Genomic DNA, 25,000 nt, shown 5'->3' with positions numbered 1-25,000 from the left:
ATATATATATATATATATATATATATATATATATATATATATATATAACACACACACACACACACACACACACACACACACACACACACACACACACACACACACACACACACACACACACACACACACACACACACACACACACACGCACACACACACATACACACACAAACACACACACACATATATATGTGTGTGTATGCATGTATGTATGTATGTGTGCATATGTATATATGTATATATATAAAATCGCCTAGCAAATTACTTCCTTTCTATACCCAATGCACCTGGGAATGCCATCTATTATACAACTCGCCATGCCTTCGGGTAGCGTCTGATCTCCTCCTCACCTGGAACTGCCCCCCCCCCCCAACTCGCCAGGGGCCGCATGAGAGAAGCGAAAGCTCTCCTCGCTGACTTGCTAATCCCACTAGAAACTGGAAGACGACAAGAATGTAACATTTTGTTAACAGAATTATTGATGATTCATACAAGCAATATTGATAGTTCCCAGCACCTATGGCAAATAAAGCATTTAGAACTAAAGATAAAAGTCATATCTCTTTGGCATCAGGTAAGGTAACCTTCCAAGTTCTGTTTCGTAGAATACGTGTAATTCATTGGCCTTTGCTGAGGGCGTGGAGGTCTCGACAATCATTTGACGCGACATTACAATAAATTACTTGGGATTGTCGACCTTACATCACAGTTTGAATGTTTGAAGTGAACATATGTGAGCAATAGTCTTATTTTAGAGGTATTGAATGGAATCCAACATGTGGATTAGCATGCTCCTTGCCTTGCGAATAGTGGAAATTGTGATTACAGAAGTTGCATCATGCAATATTATTGTTTTAACTATGATTTCTTTAATATTTCAAGCTTACGAAAGTGGGTACCATCTGAGACTTTTGACTTGCAGTGTATTGTGTGACTAAGAGCTGAAGCATAAACTTAAAACTTAAATAGATAATGTGTATATGGTAAATTGTATGCAAAATACAAACATCTAAGCATAGATGAATCGTGTTCATTGCGACAAATGTAGAATGAGAAAGACAATATCCACGGTGCATGAGATGTATTTGATTGGTGTCGATTACATCGTCAGATATGCATTGCCATGTATTTCTGACGAAGATGTAATCGAAACCGGTTATATAGATCCTTGGCATTGCAATGTTTTCATTCTCATTCATATCTCTTCTGCATATATTAACTTAACTTAGCTTATTCCATATTATATTTGGTCAATGTTCCCTAATACTAGCTCTTTCCAATATCCAGATGATATATGAAGTTATTTAGTAAATTTGGCAACGTAACCTGCAATATGGCGATCGATCAGAGGTCAAGATAATGACTCACCAGCCTGATCTTTGATTTCATTCATGTCTTGATCGCTTTTTACTCTTCGTTCTCGAGGTCCTTGGTCTGCTTCGCCGAGAGCGTTAAACCATGTTCGCTTCGCCGACAGTGAGTCCGAGCGCCAGAGGCCGATGGGCTGTGGTAGCTAAGGCCTGTCCATGATGTCCTGGAAAGATGTTTCCCTATATTCTGGATATGGCAATAGTGAATTCCCTGGCGATTCACAGGGTTCGAGGATACGAAGGAAACCAGGCAGAGTTCGAGCTAGAGCTTGTCAGAGGGCTTCTGCGGCAGCGATAGAGACGAGGCGCCCTCCAGCCCCCAGCCCCCTCCGTTTCTTGCTCCTGTTGTTAATGATGACACCCCCACAACCTAGATTCTCATGCCAGAGGAACGCACCATTTCCGCGACGAAGGAGGTGTCCACGCTGCTGGAGGCAACACCGAAGACAGAAGGAGATATACATATTTCTTCCTGTGTCCAGCTCTGTGCTTCAAGGAGTTCCATGGGGCTTGAGAGCTCACTGAATGTCCAGGAGAAAGAAGATCCACTGTCTATTTTTTCAATCAGTGAAATAAACAAATCATATTGTTTTTCTTTCCCCGTGATATGGATAAGATAAGTCTCCAAATGTAAACAAGTGGTAATAAATTCTCCATCTCACATAGGGCTGTATCCTCGCCTTCTTGCCTCCTATTTTCCTTGGGTCGCTCCTCCTACCTCCTTGTTATTTCTTGGTTTGGCATCAACGGACGAGGTCTTTAATATTCTTTAGGGGTGTTGCAAGTTGTAGTTTGTGATATGGGTACTCTATAAGTTTAAAAAATCCAGTAAAAAAATACAGGTGCCAAACATAGTGACAGCCATTACAGGTCTTTTGTGTAAAACTGTATTTCAACATTTTATTTTAGTTCCCAATTAATTACACAGCTATCAAGGGTTTACTAATTTAATGGGAGGGAACTTTTTTTTTTTTTGATTCGGCCACAGTTTAGTTTTATATTAACATATGTGCCTCAGTGGGAAGTACATATATATGTGTGTGTGTGTGTGTGTGTGTGTGTGTGTGTGTGTGTGTGTGTGTGTGTGTGTGTGTGTGTGTGTGTGTGTTTGTGTGTGTGTGTGTGTGTGTGTGTGTGTGTGTGTGTGTGTGTGACCACCATCAATTATATTCACAATGCAAGTCATTAAAACAGTAACTCCTTATTTCTGCATCGCCTCGATGGCGCAGTAGGCAGCGCGTCAGTCTCATAATCTGAAGGTCGTGAGTTCGAGCCTCACTCGGGGCATAGTTTTCATAGCTGTTATATACAGTAGTAATACACAAACGGAAAAATCTAGACGTAAGAAAACAAGTACCAGTATGTCAGGAATTTCAATCTCTCTGTAAGAAGACAAAGAAACCATTATTTTTCGTCAGAATTGCAGATGTTTCAAGGGATACTTGCATGTACCTAAAACCTATTCCCATGCCGGGAATCGAACCCGGGCCTCCTGGGTGAAAGCCAGGTATCCTAGCCACTAGACCACATGGGATATAATAAGTGGACTACATGTTCCATAACCAATCTTATCGATCATCTCAGATAATTAATGATTATAGATATAAATAATAATAATAATAATATCAACAGCGTAACCACCTGCTAAGAACACTTCTGAATTACTTTCAAGGTAGATGCTGCATATATATGATAAGCCTACTCCTGACAAGTATCTACAGGCAGCAACAACAAAAGCACACACACACACACACACACACGCACACACACGCGCGCGCACACACACACACACACACACACACACACACACACACACACACACACACACACACACACACACACACACACACACACACACACACACACACATACACACACACATACACACACACATACACACACAAACACACACATTTATATGTGTTACGTATATATATATATATATGTATATATATAATATATATATATATATATATATATATATATATATATATATATATATATACATAATAAACACACACACACAAATATATGTACTTCTCACTAAGGCACATACATGTAAGAAAGCTATAAATATGAAACTAAAATGTGGCCAACATAAAAAACAAAAACAAAAACAAAAACATGCAGAACAAAAGACAAAACGTTACTACCCTTGGTAGTAACGTAATTAATTGCACTGAAATATTGACCATCTAGGCATATGCACAAAAAGACTGCAATAAATACGGAAATAATGCCTCACACAAGAGACCTGTTATGGCTGTCACACTATCTTTGGCACCTGCATTTTTGAGCCGGACTTTTCAAACATTTATACAGAGTACACATATCACATGCTACAATCTGCAACACCCCTAAAAGTATCAAAGACCTCGTCCGTTGATGCCAAATACGTGAGCAATTTGCTTCAATCTAACTCACTACCACGTTGGAATCCAGAAATAACAAGGGAGGTTGGAGGAGCGACCCAAGGTAAATAGGAAGCGAGCAGGCGAGTCTGAGGAAAGGATACAGCGCTATGTGAGATAAGGAAATGTTTATATATGTTTATGTTTGGATGACATAGCACGGGAAGACAAAAGCAATGAATATATGTTTGTTTCACTGACCTATATATAGACAAACTGTGTGTGTGTGTGTGTGTGTGAACCCGAGCCCGAGCGCCGAAACCCGAGACGGCGACGACCGGACGGCTACACGTCGGGCGTCAAGGCGCTTTCCCGGAAGAGGCGCCAGGCACCAAATTCTCGCCCCGTCGCCGTGGGTTAATTTACCGAGTTTTCATCACCACAGTGCCGGACGCTTTACGATTTTTACTTGTGTGCAGTGTCAGGGGCAACGGAAGCATAAGATTTCACCGCTTATTCTTCAGTCACTTCAATTATAGTGCCGTCAATACAAAGGGTTTCGGTGCTGATGAATTCATTACAAAGCACCGCATATTTCCATCTCGAGGAATGCTGAAATCAAAGCGAAAACTTGAAATTACAAATTACTACTTCACTAAGGCCAAAATTAAACAATATGGCTTAGAACATCGTAATATTCTCCTCAACTTAACCTTTATTTAGTCTTACTTCCGGGTTAAGCGACTTGCACCTCCTCCGAAGCAGGCGCTAGTCAATGCATCCCCTCCTCCCTCCCCCCCGTGTAAAAAGCTTCGTGAATCATGAGTAGCGAGTTTTCCCAAACTTACGAGCTCAGATAACATCAACATTGGAGTGAGTCGTTTCCTTAAATCGGCCACAGGAGATGCCTTCTCTCCTCCAATTCACCTGGGAACAATCTTCTTCACCTCACCTGGGTTCTGCACTCTCTCCTCTAACTCACCTGGCAACAGCCTCAACTTCTCCATCGCACCTGACGACTACCTTCTCTTCTTTAACTCATCTAGTGACAGCCTCTCCTCCAGCTGGAAACTACCTTCTTTCTTTTCTGGAAACTGCCGCCTTTCTAGTTCATTTGAGGATTACCTTATTCCTTAAGCTACTTGAGACTGCCTTCTCTCTTCTAGTTCACCTCCTTTCCCTAGTTCACTCGGTTACTACCTCATTCTCCCTGACTCGCTTGGGGTCTGCGTCAATTTTTATTTTCCAACTCACCTGGAACTTCTCCAACCCACCTTGGAACTGCCTCCATTTCTCCATCTTACGGAGCACTGTATCTTTTCCTCTATCGATTTCTTGCCCCCTATTCCTTGGGTCGGTCCTCCACTCCCTTGTTTTCTGTTCCCCGATCCTTAGAATGATGAATTTAGGAGTGTACTTGACAGGTGGCTGTCCTGCTATTATTATTATTATTATTTATACTGTTATTTCTTATTAACATTGGTAACTCATTAATTATCCGAGATGAGAATTAAAGTTCATAATGGATCTTCTATTACTAACATATCCCATGTGGTCTAGTGGCTAGGATACCTGGCTTTCACCCAGGAGGCCCGGGTTCGATTCCCGGCATGGGAATAGGTTTTAGGTACATGCGAGTATCCCTTCAAAGATCTGCAATTCTGACGAAAGATAACGGCTGCTGAATATTCTTAGAGAGATGGTGAAATTCCCGATACACTGGCACTATTCTCTCTCGTCTAGATTTTCCTGTTTGTCTATTACTGGAGATAACAGCTATGAAAACTATGCCCCGAGTGAGGCTCGAACTCACGACCTTCAGATTATGAGACTGACGCGCTGCCTACTGCGCCATCGAGGCAACAATATGTCTAATAATGTTTGAAAGATGTGCATTGATTCTTTGAGTATAATTACTGGTGGTCACACACACACACACACACACACACACACACACACACACACACACACACACACACACACACACACACACACACACACACACACACACACACACACACATTTCCCACTAATATATGAAACTAAATTGTGGCCGACTTAGAAAATAAAGTTCCCTTGCAGTACTAACTAAAGAAATGACTATACCCTTGATAGTTGGGTAATTGACTGGGAACTGAACTAGTTACAATGCAGATAGATGGACGTAGCAACTGCAGACAAATACAAAATATTACCTTATACAAACGACCTGTTATGTACGGCAACTGTATTTTAGAACTGAACTTTCTTAAACTCTTATGAAGAGGACCCATATCACATGCTGCAACTTATAGCAAAGAATATCAAAGACCTCGTCCGTTGATGCCAAATACTTGAGCAATTTGCTTCAACCTAACTCACTATCAGGTAGGAATCCAGAAATGGAGGCTTATCTAAAAAAACCAGAAATGGATCTACTTTCCACTGGACATTCATTGAGCTCTCGAGCCCATGGACCAACCTTGAGGCACAGAGCTGGACACAGGCAGACTGGTGTATGTCTTCTTCCGTCTTCGGTGCTGCCTTCCGTAGTGTGGACACCACCTTTATCGCGGAAATGGTGCGTCCTCCGGCATGAGGACCTCGGTTGGAGGAGTGTCACCATCAACAACAGCAGGAAGAAACGGAGAAGGTGGGGTGGGGGCTGGAGGGCGCCTCGTCCCTATCGTTGCTGCAGAAGCCCTCTGACAAGCTCTAGCTCGAACTCTTCCTGGTTTCTTGTACATCCTCCAACCCTGTGAAACGCAGGGAAATTCACTATTTCCATATGAGTGAGTCGTTTCCTTAAATCGGCCACAGGAGATGCCTTCTCTCCTCCAATTCACCTGGGAACAATCTTCTTCACCTCACCTGGGTTCTGCACTCTCTCCTCTAACTCACCTGGCAACAGCCTCAACTTCTCCATCGCACCTGAGGATTACCTTCTCTTCTTTAACTCATCTAGTGACTGTTTTTCCTCCAGCTGGAAACTACCTTCTTTCCTTTCTGGAAACTGCCTCCTTTCTGGTTCATTTGAGGATTACCTCCATTTTTCCTCCAACCCCCTTATTTCTGGACTGGTAGTGAGTTAGGTTGAAGCATATTGCTCATGTGTTTGACATCAACGGACGAGGTCTTTCAAATCATTTTGGGGTGCTGCAAATTGTTGCATGTGATATGGGTACTCTATAAAAGTTTGAAAAAGTCCAGCTCAAAAATGCCGAACATAGTGTGGCAGCCATACAGGTCTTTCGTGTAAGGCAATATTTGCCTACAGGGTAACCATTTCAATTCCAAATCGATTACGCAAGTATCAAGGGTTTCCCTTAGAACACGACGAAATGTTTTTCTTTGTTGTTGCCGCCTGCAGAAATTTGTCAGAAGTAGACCTATCAGATATGTAGCATAATCCTAGAAATTAATTTAGAAGTGTACGTGGCAGGTGGTTGGACTTTTAATATTATCATTATCAATATTATTTTTTTATCAGCCTTGGTAACTCATTAATTATCCGAGTTGAGAAATAAAGTTGATAATGGAACTTATAATTATAGTATTATATCCCATGTGGTCTAGTGGCTAGGATACCTGGCTTTCACCCAGGAGGCCCGGGTTCGATTCCCGGCATGGGAATAGGTTTTAGATACATGCAAGTACCCCTTGAAACATCTGCAATTCTGACGAAGAGTAACGGATGTAGAATATTCTTATAGAAATGGTGACATTCCCGATACACTGGCACTATATTCTCACACCTAGATTTTTCCCGTTTGTAAAATACTGTATATAACAGCTATGAAAACTATGCCCCGAGTGAGGCTCGAACTCACGACCTTCAGATTATGAGACTGACGCGCTGCCTACTGCGCCATCGAGGCTATGTAAATGAAAAATAGAGGTACTGTTTTATTGACTTACATTGCTTCTGAGTATAATTAATAGTGGTCACACACATATATGTACTTACCATTAAGATACATATATGTATGAAAGCTATTAATATGAAACAAAATTGTGGCCGAATTAAAAAAATAAAGTTCCCTCGCAGTACTAACCAAAGAAAGGAGTAAACCCTTGATAATTGGGCAATTGATTAGGAACTGACATAGTTATCTTGCAGGCAGATGCACGTAGCGACTGCAGACAAATAGAAACATATCAACTTATGCAACAGATCTGTAATGGCTGTCACACCATGATCGGCGCCTGTATTTTTGAATAAGACTTTTTCAAACTTTTATACAGAGTACCCATATTATATGCTACAATTTACAACACCCCTAAAGAGTATCAAAGAAATAAGCAGTTTACTTCAGCCTAAGTCACTACCAGACTGGAAATAACACGGGGGGTTGGAGGAGCGACGCAAGGTGAATAGGAAGCGAGAAGAGTCAGAGGAAAAGATACAGCCCTATGTGAGATACAGAAAATTTAACCATATATTTATGTCTGGAAGCTTATCTAAACCATATCGCAATGAATGTTTTGTTTATATATAATATATATATATATATATATATATATATATATATATATATATATATATGTGTGTGTGTGTGTGTGTGTGTGTGTGTGTGTGTGTGTGTGTGTGTGCGTGTGTGTGTGTGTGTGTGTGTGTGTGTGTGTGTGTTAATGAATTGAGGGAATTCACTATTGCCATATCCAGAATATAGGAAAATATCTTTCCAGGAAGTCAAGGGCAGCCAATCGGCCTCTGGTGCTCGGGCTCACTGTCGGCGAAGTGAAGCTAACCTCCCGGCGAAGAAGACCGAGGCCGTGGAGAAAGAACAGTAAAAAGTAGGCCAGACATGAACGAAATCAAAGACCAGGCTGGCGGATATTTAACTTGACCTCTGCTCAGCCAAATGCCATTCCACGTGCATGTGACATGACGTCAACTAGGACGGAAACCGGGACGTGTTTTTTAAGCAAAATGCCATTCTACTTGCATATGACATGATGTCAACTGGGACGGAAATTATCGTGAAGGTTAGAACAAATCACAAATCATGACAGCTATAGCCGTACCCGTCGCCATATTGCGGGTTACACTGCAAAATTGCAAAGAGCAGATATTAGGGAACACTGACCAAATATAATTTAAAATAAGCTAAGCTAACCCAAGTTAATATTTATAGAAAATGAATGAATGAGTAAGAAAACATCTCAATGCCAAAGATCTATATAATCGGTTTCGATTACATCGTCAGAAATACATGGCAATGCATATCTGACGAAGATGTAATCGAAACCAGTCAAATATATTCTTTAAGGATGTTGCAAATTGAAACATGTGATCTGGGTACTCTGTATTAAAGTTTGAAAAAGTCCAGCTCAAAAATACAAGTGCCTAACATACTGTGACAGCCTTACAGGTATTTTGTGAAAGGATTTACTTCTTATTTTGGTTAGTTATAAAGGGAACATTTTCTTTCTAGTCGACCACAATTTAGTTTAATATATACTCATACATAAACACTTATAAATGCGTGTATGTATGTGCGACGAAATATTTTCCTTTTGTTGTTTCTACCTGTAGAAACCTGTCAGAGGTAGGCCTATCGGATATGCAGCATATATCACTCAGATGAATTTAGGAATGTACTTGACAGGTGGCTGTGCTGTTATTATCGTTATTATTCGTATTGTTATTTCTTTAATAGCATTGGTAACCCATTAATAATCCGAGATAAGAATTAAAGTTCATAATGGATCTTCTATTAGTGACGAAATATCCCATGTGGTCTAGTGGCTAGGATACCTGGCTTTCACCCAGGAGGCCCGGGTTCGATTCCCGGCATGGGAATAGGTAGCGGCTGCTGAATATTCTTACATAGATGGTGAAATTCTCGATACACTGACACTATACTCTCACGTCTAGATTTTTCTCGTTTGTATATTACTGGAGATAACATCTATAAAAACTATGACCCGAGTGAGGCTCGAACTCACGACCTTCAGATTATGAGACTGACGCGCTGCCTACTGCGCCATCGAGGCAACAACATATTTATGTCAATGATTTAAACATATGCATTGATTCTGTGAGTATAACTAATGGTGGCCACACACACAAACACGCACACACACATTTCCCACTAATATGTGAAAGCTATTAATATGAAATTAAATTGTCGCCGACTTAGAAAAAAAAGTTCCCTCGCAGTACTAAGGTATAGATGCACGTAGGAACTGTGAACAAATACAAAAATATTACCTTATACAAACGACCTGTTATGTTCGGCAAATGTATTTTAGAACTGGACTTTCTCAAACTATTATACAGATATATCACATGCTATAACTTATAGCAAAGAATATCAAAGACCTCGTCCGTTGATGCCAAATACTTGAGCAATTTGCTTCAACCTAACTCACTATCAGGTTGATCACGAGCCATCTATACTTTTTAAGTTTTAAGTCAACAAGTTGTGAACTGTTTATACTTTAGCTTTTAGCCACACAATGCACTAAGATGCACTGTAAGACAGGTGTCTCAGGTGGATAAAGTACAGTCACAATTTGCTAATCCAGAGCATGTTGGCTTTCATTTAACACTTATAAAAAGAGACTTGTTCACATATGTTGACTTGAAACTTATAATCTGTGATGTAAGGTCAATATTTCCAAGAAATGGAACATAAAATCGCGACAAATGATTGTGGAGACATCTACGCCCTCAGTAAAGACCAAGAAACGACGTATTCTTGTGAAATAAAACTTGGAATGATACCTTATCTGACACCAAAGAGCTTCGTCCTCTATCTTTAGTTCTAAATGTTGTATTTGCTATAGGTGCTGGGAGCTGTTTATATTGCTTGTACGAATCGTCAGTAATTATGGGAAACAAATGTTATACTTGAGTCGTCTTCCAGTTTCTAATAGGATTAGCAAGTCAACGAAGAAAGCATTTGCGTTTCTCATGCGGCCCTTGGCGAATTATAGGGGAGGGGGAGTGACGCAGTTCTCAGGTGAATTAGAGAACAGACGTTATCCTAAGGTAAGGTGAGTTGTTGAACAGATGGCATTTCAAGGGGAATTGGGGTAATGAAAGTACATACATACATATATGCATACGTACGTATATATATATATATATATATATATATATATATATATATATATATATGTATATATATATATACAATATATATATATATATTTATGTATATATACACACATATATTTACGTATATATTATATATACACATAAGTATATATATAAATATACGTATATATATGTACACATATACGTATATATATGTGTGTGTGTGTGTGTGTGTGTGTGCGTGTGTGTGTGTGTTCATATACGTATATATGTGTATACACATATATGTATATATATGTATATATAAATATATATGTATATATAAATATATATGTATCTATATATAGACAAACTGCATGTGTGAACCCGAGCCCGAGCGCCGAAACCCGAGACGCGACGACCGGACGGCCACACGTCGGGCGTCAAGGCGGTTTCCCGGAAGAGGCGCCAGGCACCTAATTCTCGCCCCGTCGCCGTGGGTTTTCATCACCACAGTGCCGGACGCTTTACGATTTTTACTTGTGTGCAGTGTCAGGGGCAACGGAAGCATAAGATTTCACCGCTTATTCTTCAGTCACTTTAATTATAGTGCCGTCAATACAAAGGGTTTCGGTGCTGATGAATTCATTACAAAGCACCGCATATTTCCATCTCGAGGAATGCTGAAATCAATGCGAAAACTTCATGAAATTACAAATTACTACTTCACTAAGGCCAAAATTAAACAATATGGCTTAGAACATCGTAATATTCTCCTCAACTTAACCTTTATTTAGTCTTACTTCCGGGTTAAGCGACTTGCACCATCTCCGAAGCAGGCGCAAGTCAGCGCATCCCTCCTCCCTCCCCCCGTGTAAAAAGCTTCGTGAATCATGAGTAGCGAGTTTGCCCAAACTTACGAGCTCAAATAACATCAACATTGGAGTGAGTCGTTTCCTTAAATCGGCCACAGGAGATGCCTTCTCACCTCCAATTCACCTGGGAACAATCTTCTTCACCTCACCTGGGTTCTGCACTCTCTCCTCTAACTCACCTGGCAACAGCCTCAACTTCTCCACCGCACCTGAGGACTACCTTCTCTTCTTTAACTCATCTAGTGACAGCCTCTCCTCCAGCTGGAAACTACCTTCTTTCTTTTCTGGAAACTGCCGCCTTTCTAGTTCATTTGAGGATTACCTTATTCCTTAAGCTACTTGAGACTGCCTTCTCTCTTCCAGTTCACCTCCTTTCCCTAGTTCACTCGGTTACTACCTCATTCTCCCTGACTCGCTTGGGGTCTGCGTCAATTTTTATTTTCCAACTCACCTGGAACTTCTCCAACCCACCTTGGAACTGCCTCCATTTCTCCATCTTACGGAGCACTGTATCTTTTCCTCTGACTCGACTTCTTGCCTCCTATTCCCCTTGGGTCGGTCCTCCAACCTCCCTTGTTATTTCTGGTTTCCAGCTCGATCACTTAGATATATGATGAATTTAGGAGTGTACTTGACAGGTGGCTGTCCTGTTATTATTATTATTATTATTTATACTGTTATTTCTTATTAACATTGGTAACTCATTAATTATCCGAGATGAGAATTAAAATTCATAATGGATCTTCTATTACTAACATATCCCATGTGGTCTAGTGGCTAGGATACCTGGCTTTCACCCAGGAGGCCCGGGTTCGATTCCCGGCATGGGAATAGGTTTTAGGTACATGCGAGTAACCCTTCAAAGATCTGCAATTCTGACGAAAGATAACGGCTGCTGAATATTCTTAGAGAGATGGTGAAATTCCCGATACACTGGCACTATACTCTCTCGTCTAGATTTTCCTGTTTGTCTATTACTGGAGATAACAGCTATGAAAACTATGCCCCGAGTGAGGCTCGAACTCACGACCTTCAGATTATGAGACTGACGCGCTGCCTACTGCGTCATCGAGGCAACAATATGTCTAATAATGTTTGAAAGATGTGCATTGATTCTTTGAGTATAATTACTGGTGGTCACACACACACACACACACACACACACACACACACACACACACACACACACACACACACACACACACACACACACACACACACACACACATTTCCCACTAATATATGAAACTAAATTGTGGCCGACTTAGAAAAAAATGTTCCCTTGCAGTACTAACTAAAGAAATGACTATACCCTTGATAGTTGGGTAATTGACTGGGAACTGAACTAGTTACAATGCAGATAGATGACGTAGCAACTGCAGACAAATACAAAATATTACCTTATACAAACGACCTGTTATGTACGGCAACTGCATTTTAGAACTGAACTTTCTTAAACTCTTATGAAGAGGACCCATATCACATGCTGCAACTTATAGCAAAGAATATCAAAGACCTCGTCCGTTGATGCCAAATACTTGAGCAATTTGCTTCAACCTAACTCACTATCAGGTAGGAATCCAGAAATGGAGGCTTATCTAAAAAAAAAAGATGTGGATCTACTTTCCACTGGACATTCATTGAGCTCTCGAGCCCATGGACCAACCTTGAGGCACAGAGCTGGACACAGGCAGACTGGTGTATGTCTTCTTCCGTCTTCGGTGCTGCCTTCCGTAGTGTGGACACCACCTTTATCGCGGAAATGGTGCGTCCTCCGGCATGAGGACCTCGGTTGGAGGAGTGTCACCATCAACAACAGCAGGAAGAAACGGAGAAGGTGGGGTGGGGGCTGGAGGGCGCCTCGTCCCTATCGTTGCTGCAGAAGCCCTCTGACAAGCTCTAGCTCGAACTCTTCCTGGTTTCTTGTACATCCTCAAACCCTGTGAAACGCAGGGAAATTCACTATTTCCATATGAGTGAGTCGTTTCCTTAAATCGGCCGCAGGAGATGCCTTCTCTCCTCCAATTCACCTGGGAACAATCTTCTTCACCTTATCTGGGTTCTGCATCCTCTCTTCTAACTCACCTGGCAACAATCTCAACTTCTCCATCGCACCTGAGGACTACCTTCTCTTCTTTAACTCATCTAGTGACTAATTCTCCTCCAGCTTGAAACTACTTTCTTTCCTTTCTGGAAACTGCCTCCTTTCTGGTTCATTTGAGGATTATCTCCATTTTTCCTCCAACCCCCTTATTTCTGGACTGGTAGTGAGTTAGGTTGAAGCATATTGCTCATGTGTTTGACATCAACGGACGAGGTCTTTCAAATCATTTTGGGGTGCTGCAAATTGTCGCATGTGATATGGGTACTCTATAAAAGTTTGAAAAAGTCCAGCTCAAAAATGCCGATCATTGTGTGACAGCCATACAGGTAAGCCAATATTTGCCTACAGGGTAACCATTTCAATTCCAAATCGATTACGCAAGTATCAAGGGTTTCCCTTAGAACACGACGAAATGTTTTTCTTTGTTGTTGCCGCCTGCAGAAATTTGTCAGAAGTAGACCTATCAGATATGTAGCATAATCCTAGAAATTAATTTAGAAGTGTACGTGGCAGGTGGTTGGACTTTTAATATTATCATTATCAATATTATTTTTTTATCAGCCTTGGTAACTCATTAATTATCCGAGTTGAGAAATAAAGTTGATAATGGAACTTATAATTAAAGTATTATCTCCCATGTGGTCTAGTGGCTAGGATACCTGGCTTTCACCCAGGAGGCCCGGGTTCGATTCCCGGCATGGGAATAGGTTTTAGATACATGCAAGTACTCCTTGAAACATCTGCAATTCTGAGGAAGAGTAACGGATGTAGAATATTCTTATAGAAGTGGTGACATTCCCGATACACTGGCACTATATTCTCACACCTAGATTTTTCCCGTTTGTAAAATACTGAATATAACAGCTATGAAAACTATGCCCCGAGTGAGGCTCGAACTCACGACCTTCAGATTATGAGACTGACGCGCTGCCTACTGCGCCATCGAGGCCATAATTATGAAAAATAGAGGTACGGTTTTATTGACTTATACATTGTTTCTGAGTATAATTAATAATGGTCACACACATTTATGTACTTACCACTAAGATACATATACGTATGAAAGCTATTAATATGAAACAAAATTGTGGCCGAATTAAAAAAATAAAGTTCCCTCGCAGTACTAACCAAAGAAAGGAGTAAACCCTTGATAATTGGGCAATTGATTAGGAACTGACATAGTTATCTTGCAGGCAGATGCACGTAGCGACTGCAGACAAATAGAAACATATCAACTTATGCAACAGATCTGTAATGGCTGTCACACCATGATCGGCGCCTGTATTTTTGAACTAGACTTTTTCAAACTTTTATACAGAGTACCCATATTATATGCTACAATTTACAACACCCCTAAAGAGTATCAAAGAAATAAGCAGTTTGCTTCAGCCTAAGTCACTACCAGACTGGAAATAACACGGGGGGTTGGAGGAGCGACGCAAGGTGAATAGGAAGCGAGAAGGAGAGTCAGAGGAAAAGATACAGCCCTATGTGAGATACAGAAATTTTAACCATATATTTATGTCTGGAAGCTTATCTAAACCATATCGCAATGAATGTTTTGCTTATATATATATATATATATATATATATATATATATATATATATATATATATATATATATATATATATATATATGTGTGTGTGCGTGTGTGTGTGTGTGTGTGTGTGTGTGTGTGTGTGTGTGTGTGTGTATAATGAATTGAGGGAATTCACTATTGCCATATCCAGAATATAGGAAAATATCTTTCCAGGAAGTCAAGGGCAGCCAATCGGCCTCTGGAGCTCGGGCTCACTGTCGGCGAAGTGAAGCTAACCTCCCGGCGAAGAAGACCGAGGCCGTGGAGAAAGAACAGTAAAAAGTAGGCCAGACATGAACGAAATCAAAGACCAGGCTGGCGGATATTTAACTTGACCTGTGCTCAGCCAAATGCCATTCCACGTGCATGTGACATGACGTCAACTAGGACGGAAACTGGGACGTGTTTTTTAAGCAAAATGCCATTCTACTTGCATATGACATGATGTCAACTGGGACGGAAATTATCGTGAAGGTTAGAACAAATCACAAATCATGACAGCTATAGCCGTACCCGTCGCCATATTGCGGGTTACACTGCAAAATTGCAAAGAGCTGATATTAGGGAACACTGACCAAATATAATTTAAAATAAGCTAAGCTAACCCAAGTTAATATTTATAGAAAAGGAATGAATGAGTATGAAAACATCTCAATGCCAAAGATCTATATAATCGGTTTCGATTACATCGTCAGAAATACATGGCAATGCATATCTGACGAAGATGTAATCGAAACCAGTCAAATATATCTCATGCACCGTGGAGATAGTCTTTCTCATTCTACATTTGTCGCAATGAACACGATTCATCTATACTTATATCGTATTTTGCATACAATTTGCTATGCACACATTATTTGATGCAACTTCTGTAATGTTAAGGGATAAAGTTCAATCACAATTTCCACAATTCGCAAGGCAAGGAGTATGCTAGACTATTATTCACTTGAAACTTACAAGAAATGGATAGTAACGTCATGTCAAATGATTGTCAAGACCCCCACGCCCTCAGCAAAAGCCAATAGACTACACAGAATATAACTTGGAATGATACCTTATCTGACGACAAAGAGGCTTAACCTCTATTTTTAGTTCTTAATGTTTTATTTGCCATGGGTGCTGGGAACTATCTATATTGCTTGTACGAATCGTCAGTAATTATGGGAAACAAATGTTATACTTGAGCCGTCTTCCAGTTTCTAGTAGGGGTAGCAAGTCAGCGAGGAGAACTTTCGCTTCTCTCATGAGACCCCTGGCGATTTGTAGGGGGGGAGGGGGGGGGGCAAGTGTCGCAGTTCTCAGGTGAATTGGAGAACAGACGTTATCTTAAGGTAAGGTCTGCCTCAATTTTCATTTTCCAGTTCCAGCTGCCTCCATATTTCCATCTGACACAGGGCTGAATCTTTTCCTCTGACTCGCCTCCTCGCCTCCTATTCACCTTGGGTCGGTCCTCTAACCTCCCTTGTTATTTCTGGATTACAGCCTGGTAGTGAGTTAGGTTGAAGCATTACTTGTTGCGAATTGTAGCATGTGATATGGGTACTCTGTATAAAAGTTTAAGTCCATCTCAAAAGTACAGGTGCCTTACAAGTATTTTGTGCAAGGCAGTATTTACCTGCATGGTAGATATTTCATTTACAATTCAATTACCCCAACTATCAACGTTTTTTATATATATTTCTTTATTTTATTATTATGATTTTTTTAGTTTCACATTAATAGCTTTCATATACAGATGTGCCTTAGCGGGAAGTACATATATGTCTATGTGTGTATGCATGTATATGTGTATATATTTATATATATACACACATATATAAACACACATATAAATGTGTGTGTATGTGCGTGCGTACATATAGAAACTTTAGAACACGACGAAATATTTTCCTTTGTTGTTTCTGCCTATAGAAACTTGTAGGGCTGTCAGGTATGCAGGATATATCACCCTGAAGAATTTAAGAGCGTATTTGAGTGATTATGCTATTAATATTATTGATATCATTATTTTTTATCAGCCTTGGTAACCCAATAATTATCTGAGAGGAGAAATAAAGATCATAAAGGAACTTATACATTTAATGTATCCCATGTGGTCTAGTGGCTAGGATACCTGGCTTTCACCCAGGAGGCCCGGGTTCGATTCCCGGCATGGGAATAGGTTTTAGATGCAACTATCACTTGAAAGATCTGCAGTTCTGTCGAAAAAATAGCGGAAGCTGAATATTCTTACAGAGAAGGTGAAATTCCCGATACACTGGCACTTTTACCACTTATAGATTTTTCCCATTTGTATTTTACTGTATATAACAGCTTTGAAAACTATGCCCCGAGTGAGGCTCGAACTCACGACCTTCAGATTATGAGACTGACGCGCTGCCTACTGCGCCATCGAGGCGATGTGTATTGATAATAGTGGTACAGTTTTGATGACTTGTATTGTTTCTGTGGGTATAATTAATGGTGGTCACCCAAACACACAGGAAGAAGAAATGGAAAAGGTGGGGTGGGGGCTTGTCAGAAGCCCTCTGACAAGCTCTAGCTCGAACTCTGCCTGGTTTCTTTCGCATCCTCGCACCTGTGAACCGCCAAGGAATACACTATTGCCATATCCAGAATATAGGGAAATATCTTACAAGGACATCATGGACAGGCCTTAGTTACCACAGCCAATCGGCCTCTGGTGCTCGGACTCACTGTCGGCGAAGCGAACCTGACCCAACGCTCCCGATAAAGAAGACCGAGGCCCTTGAGAAAGAACAGTAGAAAGCGAGCAAGACGTGACCCAAATCAAAGATCAGGTTGGTGAATAATTAGATTGACCTGTGATCGGCCTTTCATTTCTTTTTCTTTTTTTATTTTTAAGCTAAACATTCCACATGTATGTTGCAAAAAAAATCGTGAAGGTTAGACCGAATCACGAAGCATGACGGCTTTAGCTGTACCCGTCGCCATATTTCGGGTTACATTGCTAGATTTACTAAGTAACTTCATATATCATCTGGATATTGCAAAGAGCTAATAATAGGGAATATTGACCAATTGTAAAATATAATAGGCTAAGCTAACCCAAGTTCATGTATGTTGAAAAGGTATGAATGAGAATGAAAACATCTCACTGCAAAAGATTGGAAATACATGACAATGCAGATTTGATGAAGATATAATCGAAACCCGGAAAAATACATGTCATGCACTGTGATGTTCTTTCTCATTCATACCCTCTTCTATACTTGTCGCAATGGACACGATGCTTATATGTTTGTATTTTGTATACAGTTTACTATAAACACATCTATTTAAATTTTAAGTGAAACAAGCTGTTAACTTTTTTATACTGTAGCTTTTAGCCACGCAATACACTAAGGCGCACTGCAAGCCATATGTCTCAGATTTTACCCACTTCCGTGAGCTTGAAATTTTAAGGAAATCATAGTTGAAGCACTAATATTTCATGATGCAATTTCTCTAATGTTAAGGGATTAAGTACAATAACAATTTCTACAATTTGCAAGGCAAGGAGCATGCCAATCCAGGAGCACGATGGATTTCATTCAACACTTCAAAAATAGGACCATTGTTCACGTATGTTCACCTGTAACCAATTACCACATATTTCCTTATCAATATAAAATATTTTGTGATAATATCCACACTTTTAAGTTGCCACAGCCATCGCACGGGAGAAAAGATCCATCGTTTATCACACTTATTTTACTTGACAAACAGTGCAGTGAGTCTTTCATATCGACAAAACCTGCCTTTACGGAATCAAATATATGCTGATAGCAATCTGTCTTCAGAAGCTTTCTCTTGAAAAATGGGTTTTCAAATTCCCAGATGTAGGGGCAATCAATCCCTCACCTCGGTGGGCATTACTGTGTTCCTCTTTGTACAAAATACAACACTGTCCATACACATTTCTGAGGCGCCTTTGTGACGAGTGCGTGTAAACAATGATAACGTCACGGCTACTATTAAATTCTGTGTGGAAATAATAAGCACACTTAAAGATATAAGGATATGAGTCAATATTCATTATATACATATGCATTAACTGAAATTTACATTTTTAAATTTGCATGTGTACTCCAGGTAGACTTTTTTTTTTTAGAAGACTATAGACTCATTCTTGTCATGCCGTAATCGCCAATTCCGAAGGATCCATTTGTCACTCGCCAACAAAGCTGCTGAAAGAAAGGGATTCTGCAAGGTCAGAGGTCAGGGGAGCTGGTAAAAAACTATTTTTTGACCAACTCCGCGGCTTAGGTGGGTCTAACGAGGATGTTTACTATTTCTATGTAGTAACACAAATGAAAGTATACCGAGGTATAGAAAAAACAACAACATTGTATTGAACATAGGCTTCGATTTATTTATATAGAAATAATAAGCGCCCTTAAAAATATAAAGACCTATAAGACAACATTCATTTTAAAAAATGTATTAACTGAATTATATATTTTAAAATTTGCATGTGCAATCGCCAACAAAGTCAGTCGCCCAGCAAAGTTGCCGCAAGAAGAGGATTCTGCAAACTCAGAGGTCGGTAGAGGTCGGAAAAACAACATTTTTACCAACCTGTTTTCGAGAAAGCACTCGTGTGACCGCAGCTTAGGTCAAACGACCATAATGTTATTATTTCTACGTAATAACACAAATAAATGTATATCGAGGGAAAAAAATAGCACTGAACATGGGCTTCGACTGACTTATTTACTGATTTATATAGATATCTCGCTCACCTTACTTGTTTTCCTCCAGAGGCAGTAACGAGTATATATACTTCCCAGGCTGCATTTTTTTTTTCATTTGACCAAAAAATCTGAGACATAACCTACACAGCATAATTCCCCAAGTGGCTTAAGACACTCAAAATTTCATGCGACTTAACATCAAAACAGAAAAGAGAGAAGTTCGACAGATACATAGACATGACGAGTTTTTATATTATTTAAATAAAATGTTTCAGAAGTATCTTCTTTTAACGGTAGGTTCATGTCTGAGCCGCCGTGGTCACAGCATGATACTCAATTGCAGTTTTCACGCTGTGATGCTCTTGGAGTGGTACGTTGGTAGGGTCCCATTCTTTCCACGGAGAGTGCCGTGTACCTTTTAGGAATCATTCTCTCTATTTATCCGGCTTGGGACCAGCACTTGACTTGGGCTGGGTTAGCCACCCAGTGGCTAGGTAGGCAATCAAGGTGAAGTTCCTTGCCCAAGGGAACAACGCGGTGCTCGGTGACTCGAACCCTCGAATTCAGATTGCCGTCAGCGTATATTTATTACAGTGGGTCTGATATCAGGAAAGGGAAAACTGGCAACTCACGCTGAGCTTAGGTGTATACTGATTCAAGTTTCTTTTTTTAAGACAAATATCTTTTTTTATTGGAATTTGCTACCTTCAACAACAGTATTATTTTTCACAAAAGAGACCTGTGAATTGCCAGATTTATAAACTAGCAGGTCATTATGAGAGATGGATTAAGTTAACAGCAATCAAACGAGTGCAGTGCTTAGGTAGCCAATACATTTGAAGGAACTCGTGGACAATACAGGCTGTAAGCAAGATGTATACTTAGCTGGAATAAATAAACATGTGTTGCTTGGTAGTCTATGCTGCTTAATGGATGTGTGTGTGTGTGTGTGTGTGTGTGTGTGTGGTGTGTGGTGTGTGTGTGTGTGTGTGTGTGTGTGTGTGTGTGTGTGTGTGTGTGTGTGTGTGTGTGTGTGTGTGTGTGTGTGTGTGTGTGTGTGTGTGTGTGTGTGTGTGTGTGTGTGTGTGTGTGTGTGTGTGTGTGTGTGTGTGTGTGTGTGTGTGTGTGTGTGTATTTATTTATATATATGTATGTATGTGTGTATATGTATATATGTATGTATGTGTGTATTTTGTGTTTTCGTATGCCCGCGTATGTTTTGTACAAGTGTGAAAATCACAGCGATCACAGAACTCAGCTTTACGATGAATCTATAGATCTCCATAACCATTATCATTGATCATTTTTAACATATCAATTTCAATATCCGCTGTTCTTTCAATTTCAAGTTCAACGGGAATGAAACGTCAAAGTACTATGGTGTTTGTTTAGCATGGTTACAAAACACTTCCCATGCCGGGAATCGAACCCGGGCCTCCTGGGTGAAAGCCAGGTATCCTAGCCACTAGACCACATGGGATTTGATGATAATTGCACGGCTGTTGCAGGATTACTGTACTTAGCAGGGTCTTGCCTTATTTTGCTTAGTCACGGTACTCAATATTGTAAGGATCTTCGTGAAAATTCAGTAAAACATCAAAGCACTTTGTCGTTTTGTGAAGCGGATATTGAAATTAGCACGTAGAAAATAATGAAAAGGGACATGGATATCTATTTTCGTGCCATCACAGAATTATGCTGATTTACACATAGTGAACGAACGCTCTCTCTCTCTAAAACACACACACACACACACACACACACACACACACACACACACACACACACACACACACACACACACACACACACACACACACACACACACACACACACACACATGCGCGCGCGCTATTAGCAGAAATAAAATGACCAGTAAGCAGTACATCTAACAAGAAATGGTCGTCATGGTCATTATGCCAGCCAAGTGTTCCTTCTCACAGCCTGTATTATGATTTAGCTAGGAAGTCGACGAGATCCCAAGCTCCCGAACAAGGAAGTGGTTGCGTCTGACTCGCTAAACACCAAGGTCTCTCTACAAGTACTTCTAAAGACCTTGTTAAAACAGTGCATTCCTTTGACGTGTTATCCCGGTTCAGTGTCTCTAATACCCTAGGGTTATATTTCTTCGAGCTCACACCGGACTCCGTCTGGTTCGCCGTGTCTTTTGTGAACAAAAAAACGTCACCCTCGCAAAGAAAACATATTTCTAATTATATGTTTCAGATAGGTGAAAGATATAAGATTGCTCCTTAAAGATGTTAAAACGTGTTATGCCTTATTCACCACATTTTGTCTATGTTTGGCTAAGTAAAGTGGGTAAATGCTATACATTTTTACTGGCTTATTTGATTTAATGTTTTTTGTTTTTATAATTATTTCCATTGAAAAAGTTTTAAAAAAGTGTTATTGGAAATGACGTCTTACACCTTAAATACAGAATCTGAGCTTGCCAAATAGTAGAACGCATCATTCTATTAAAGTTTTCTTCTATAGCCTTTTCTTCGCAAATTGATAATAACGGTAATAACGAGGGGTGTAAAATCCAGGCAACGCAGCAACCTTACGCCTCGAGCGCCGCGACAAAATGACAAAAAGTTGCTAAAAAGCATGACGTAAGCGAGGGAAATCATATGAGCCAATTGGATTTGCGCTGCAGCTGAAATATGCAATAGATCATCACGTGACAATAGAAGCTGGGCTTAGGAGAAGGCAGTTGAAACTGAAAATTGCAAAATATCATCGAAATAACGAAGCAAGTTTATTATACCCGCGAAATCACGTTGTACTGCCTATGGAAGTACTTTGCCCGAACTGTAAGACACCGCGTCACTGCAGAAAAGACAGACACCAGTCCATCGCCAGTTCTTCGTCGAGGCCGCGGAACCGAACCCTCCGCTGCCCGAAGAGGAACGGCGGAGAGCGAGCACGATTCCCGCCAACTACGACCTGGACGACCCCGAGGTAATGCTTGAGGTAAGGGGCGGGTAAAACTGTTACTGGGTCTGGGCTCCCTCCTGCCATGAAGATTTTATAGACCAGGCGGGGGGTGGGGGAACGCCAGCCCCCCGAAAGTGGGTTTACGGGGGCAAATCTCCTTATAACCTCCGAAAACGCATCAGTCTTTGTTGCTTTTCTGGGATCTATTCTTTCGGAACCCCCTATATAACTTGGAAACGAGTGAATATATCGTGTTCTCTCGTTTATTACCGATATTTCTCGAAATCACCGGTTACATGTTATTTTATTTTAGAATCAAACCTCAGTTCCAACTATAGATTTCATAACTGTGAAGAATACGAAAATTGCGTATAATAGTACTTTTAAATGCATGACAGTAAATACTCTTGCAGCAATATGATATTTAACGCAATCACTAGAATTTAAACCAAATCACCGTCCCCATTACATCCGGAAAACTAAAAGAAGGAAATTCAATAATAAATCCGTTGAGTAATAGATAAAATCAAGTAATTTTAGAACAAAACGCACAAAGAAAACAAAAAACACCGGAGGAATTTTGATGAACATTATAAGTTCCAAAACATTCAAAAGGGATCTCGAGTTTTGTGTACAGAGGGTACCTAGTCTGGTCCAGCTGCTACCTGCTGCTATAAACGTCTTCGATTTGGTTTCATATTCTCATGACCTGTTGATTTTTTTTCTCTCTCTCTCACGTCACCCACGCAAAGAAAACATATATCTAATTATATATCTCAGATAGGTGAAAGATATAAGATTGCTGCTTAGAGATGTTAAAACGTGTAATGCCTTATTAACCACATTTTTGGCCAAGCAAAATGGGTAAATGCTATACATTTTTACTGGCTTATTTGATTTAATGATTTTTGTTTTTATAATTATTTCCATTTGGTGTGTGGGGGTGGGGTGGATTCCCATTGATATTCTTCAATATCCGAAATGGGGTAACACATTCCATTCATGTATATGACACATATTGACGAGATCTGTGATATTCTTGTAAATGGCTGTAGTGTTACAATTTATAGCTAAGGTGCTCACTATAAGTCTGAAAAGGCTGGCTCAGAATTAGAGGTAAATTGAGCTCTATGTATTACAGCTGTACCTAGTCTTCCCTCCCATGCCATCATACTTCTATTTTTCCCCGAATTCACGCCTTTGCCCTACCCATAATGTTAACTGCCTCCGTTCTAATTTTATTTCTCTCAGATACTTATTTATCAAAGTTTTATACCTAATTGGACATCTCTTCAAGTTCTGTTCATTTTTTGGTAGTAGGTTCCCATTTCATTTCATATAATGTGTATACATACCTTCACTTATGTTCTGGGGGAGGGTGCGTGTATGTACACAAAATAAAAACTCTAATTAACATATGAACAATACCTTTAAATAAAAGAGGGACTCACAATACATGTATGGCCTCGATGGCGCAGTAGGCAGCGCGTCAGTCTCATAATCTGAAGGTCGTGAGTTCGAGCCTCACTCGGGGCATTGTTTTCATGTTTGTTTTAAGAAGTATAAGAGAAGATGTACTATAGACATCAAAGTATGGTGAAATAGAGTTCTAGTTGTACTACCAGTGATAAAGACTTTCGCCCTCGTTCTAGGAATACTCAGCAACTACGATTTTTTTTTATAAGAAATACATATACAGGTCTTTCATGGGATAATTGTTTTCCAAAGTGGTACATAAAAATATTTCTTGCCAAGCTTGTAATCACGCACGCACGCACACTCACTGCCAAGCTTGCAATCACACACACACACACACACGCACACACACACACACACACACACACACATACACACAAACACACACCCCGTCACACACACACACCGTCACACACACACACACACACACACACACACACACACACACACACACACACACACACACACACACACACACAACACACACACACACACCGTCACACACACACAGGCGCACGCACACACACACTATGATTTTTTTTTATCAGAAATACATATACAGGTCTTTCATGGGATAATTGTTTCCCAAAGTGGTACATA

At 40.2% G+C, this 25,000-nt stretch overlaps 16 non-coding genes across 16 annotated transcripts; 8 read left to right on the top strand and 8 right to left on the bottom strand.

The window, feature by feature from the left end:
- The first annotated feature begins 2,584 nt into the window (after positions 1–2,584).
- On the top strand, positions 2,585–2,657 carry Trnam-cau. The gene has a single exon. It is a non-coding gene; the product is annotated as a tRNA-Met (tRNA).
- A 175-nt stretch (positions 2,658–2,832) lies between these two features.
- Trnae-uuc lies at positions 2,833–2,904 on the bottom strand. Its single transcript has one exon. It is a non-coding gene; the product is annotated as a tRNA-Glu (tRNA).
- A 2,362-nt stretch (positions 2,905–5,266) lies between these two features.
- On the top strand, positions 5,267–5,338 carry Trnae-uuc. The gene has a single exon. It is a non-coding gene; the product is annotated as a tRNA-Glu (tRNA).
- A 171-nt stretch (positions 5,339–5,509) lies between these two features.
- Positions 5,510–5,582, bottom strand: Trnam-cau. Its single transcript has one exon. It is a non-coding gene; the product is annotated as a tRNA-Met (tRNA).
- Positions 5,583–7,261: 1,679 nt separating this feature from the next.
- On the top strand, positions 7,262–7,333 carry Trnae-uuc. Its single transcript has one exon. It is a non-coding gene; the product is annotated as a tRNA-Glu (tRNA).
- A 172-nt stretch (positions 7,334–7,505) lies between these two features.
- Positions 7,506–7,578, bottom strand: Trnam-cau. The gene has a single exon. It is a non-coding gene; the product is annotated as a tRNA-Met (tRNA).
- A 1,856-nt stretch (positions 7,579–9,434) lies between these two features.
- On the top strand, positions 9,435–9,506 carry Trnae-uuc. Its single transcript has one exon. It is a non-coding gene; the product is annotated as a tRNA-Glu (tRNA).
- A 121-nt stretch (positions 9,507–9,627) lies between these two features.
- On the bottom strand, positions 9,628–9,700 carry Trnam-cau. The gene has a single exon. It is a non-coding gene; the product is annotated as a tRNA-Met (tRNA).
- Positions 9,701–12,361: 2,661 nt separating this feature from the next.
- On the top strand, positions 12,362–12,433 carry Trnae-uuc. Its single transcript has one exon. It is a non-coding gene; the product is annotated as a tRNA-Glu (tRNA).
- Positions 12,434–12,604: 171 nt separating this feature from the next.
- Trnam-cau lies at positions 12,605–12,677 on the bottom strand. The gene has a single exon. It is a non-coding gene; the product is annotated as a tRNA-Met (tRNA).
- A 1,661-nt stretch (positions 12,678–14,338) lies between these two features.
- Trnae-uuc lies at positions 14,339–14,410 on the top strand. Its single transcript has one exon. It is a non-coding gene; the product is annotated as a tRNA-Glu (tRNA).
- A 172-nt stretch (positions 14,411–14,582) lies between these two features.
- On the bottom strand, positions 14,583–14,655 carry Trnam-cau. The gene has a single exon. It is a non-coding gene; the product is annotated as a tRNA-Met (tRNA).
- Positions 14,656–17,373: 2,718 nt separating this feature from the next.
- Trnae-uuc lies at positions 17,374–17,445 on the top strand. The gene has a single exon. It is a non-coding gene; the product is annotated as a tRNA-Glu (tRNA).
- A 167-nt stretch (positions 17,446–17,612) lies between these two features.
- On the bottom strand, positions 17,613–17,685 carry Trnam-cau. The gene has a single exon. It is a non-coding gene; the product is annotated as a tRNA-Met (tRNA).
- A 3,707-nt stretch (positions 17,686–21,392) lies between these two features.
- Trnae-uuc lies at positions 21,393–21,464 on the bottom strand. The gene has a single exon. It is a non-coding gene; the product is annotated as a tRNA-Glu (tRNA).
- A 2,923-nt stretch (positions 21,465–24,387) lies between these two features.
- Positions 24,388–24,460, top strand: Trnam-cau. Its single transcript has one exon. It is a non-coding gene; the product is annotated as a tRNA-Met (tRNA).
- The last annotated feature ends 540 nt before the right edge of the window (positions 24,461–25,000 follow it).

The sequence above is a fragment of the Penaeus monodon genome, chromosome 36 (assembly GCF_015228065.2).
Source record: "Penaeus monodon isolate SGIC_2016 chromosome 36, NSTDA_Pmon_1, whole genome shotgun sequence".
Taxonomy (NCBI): domain Eukaryota; kingdom Metazoa; phylum Arthropoda; class Malacostraca; order Decapoda; family Penaeidae; genus Penaeus; species Penaeus monodon.
This window is presented reverse-complemented; position numbering and strand designations above follow the sequence as displayed.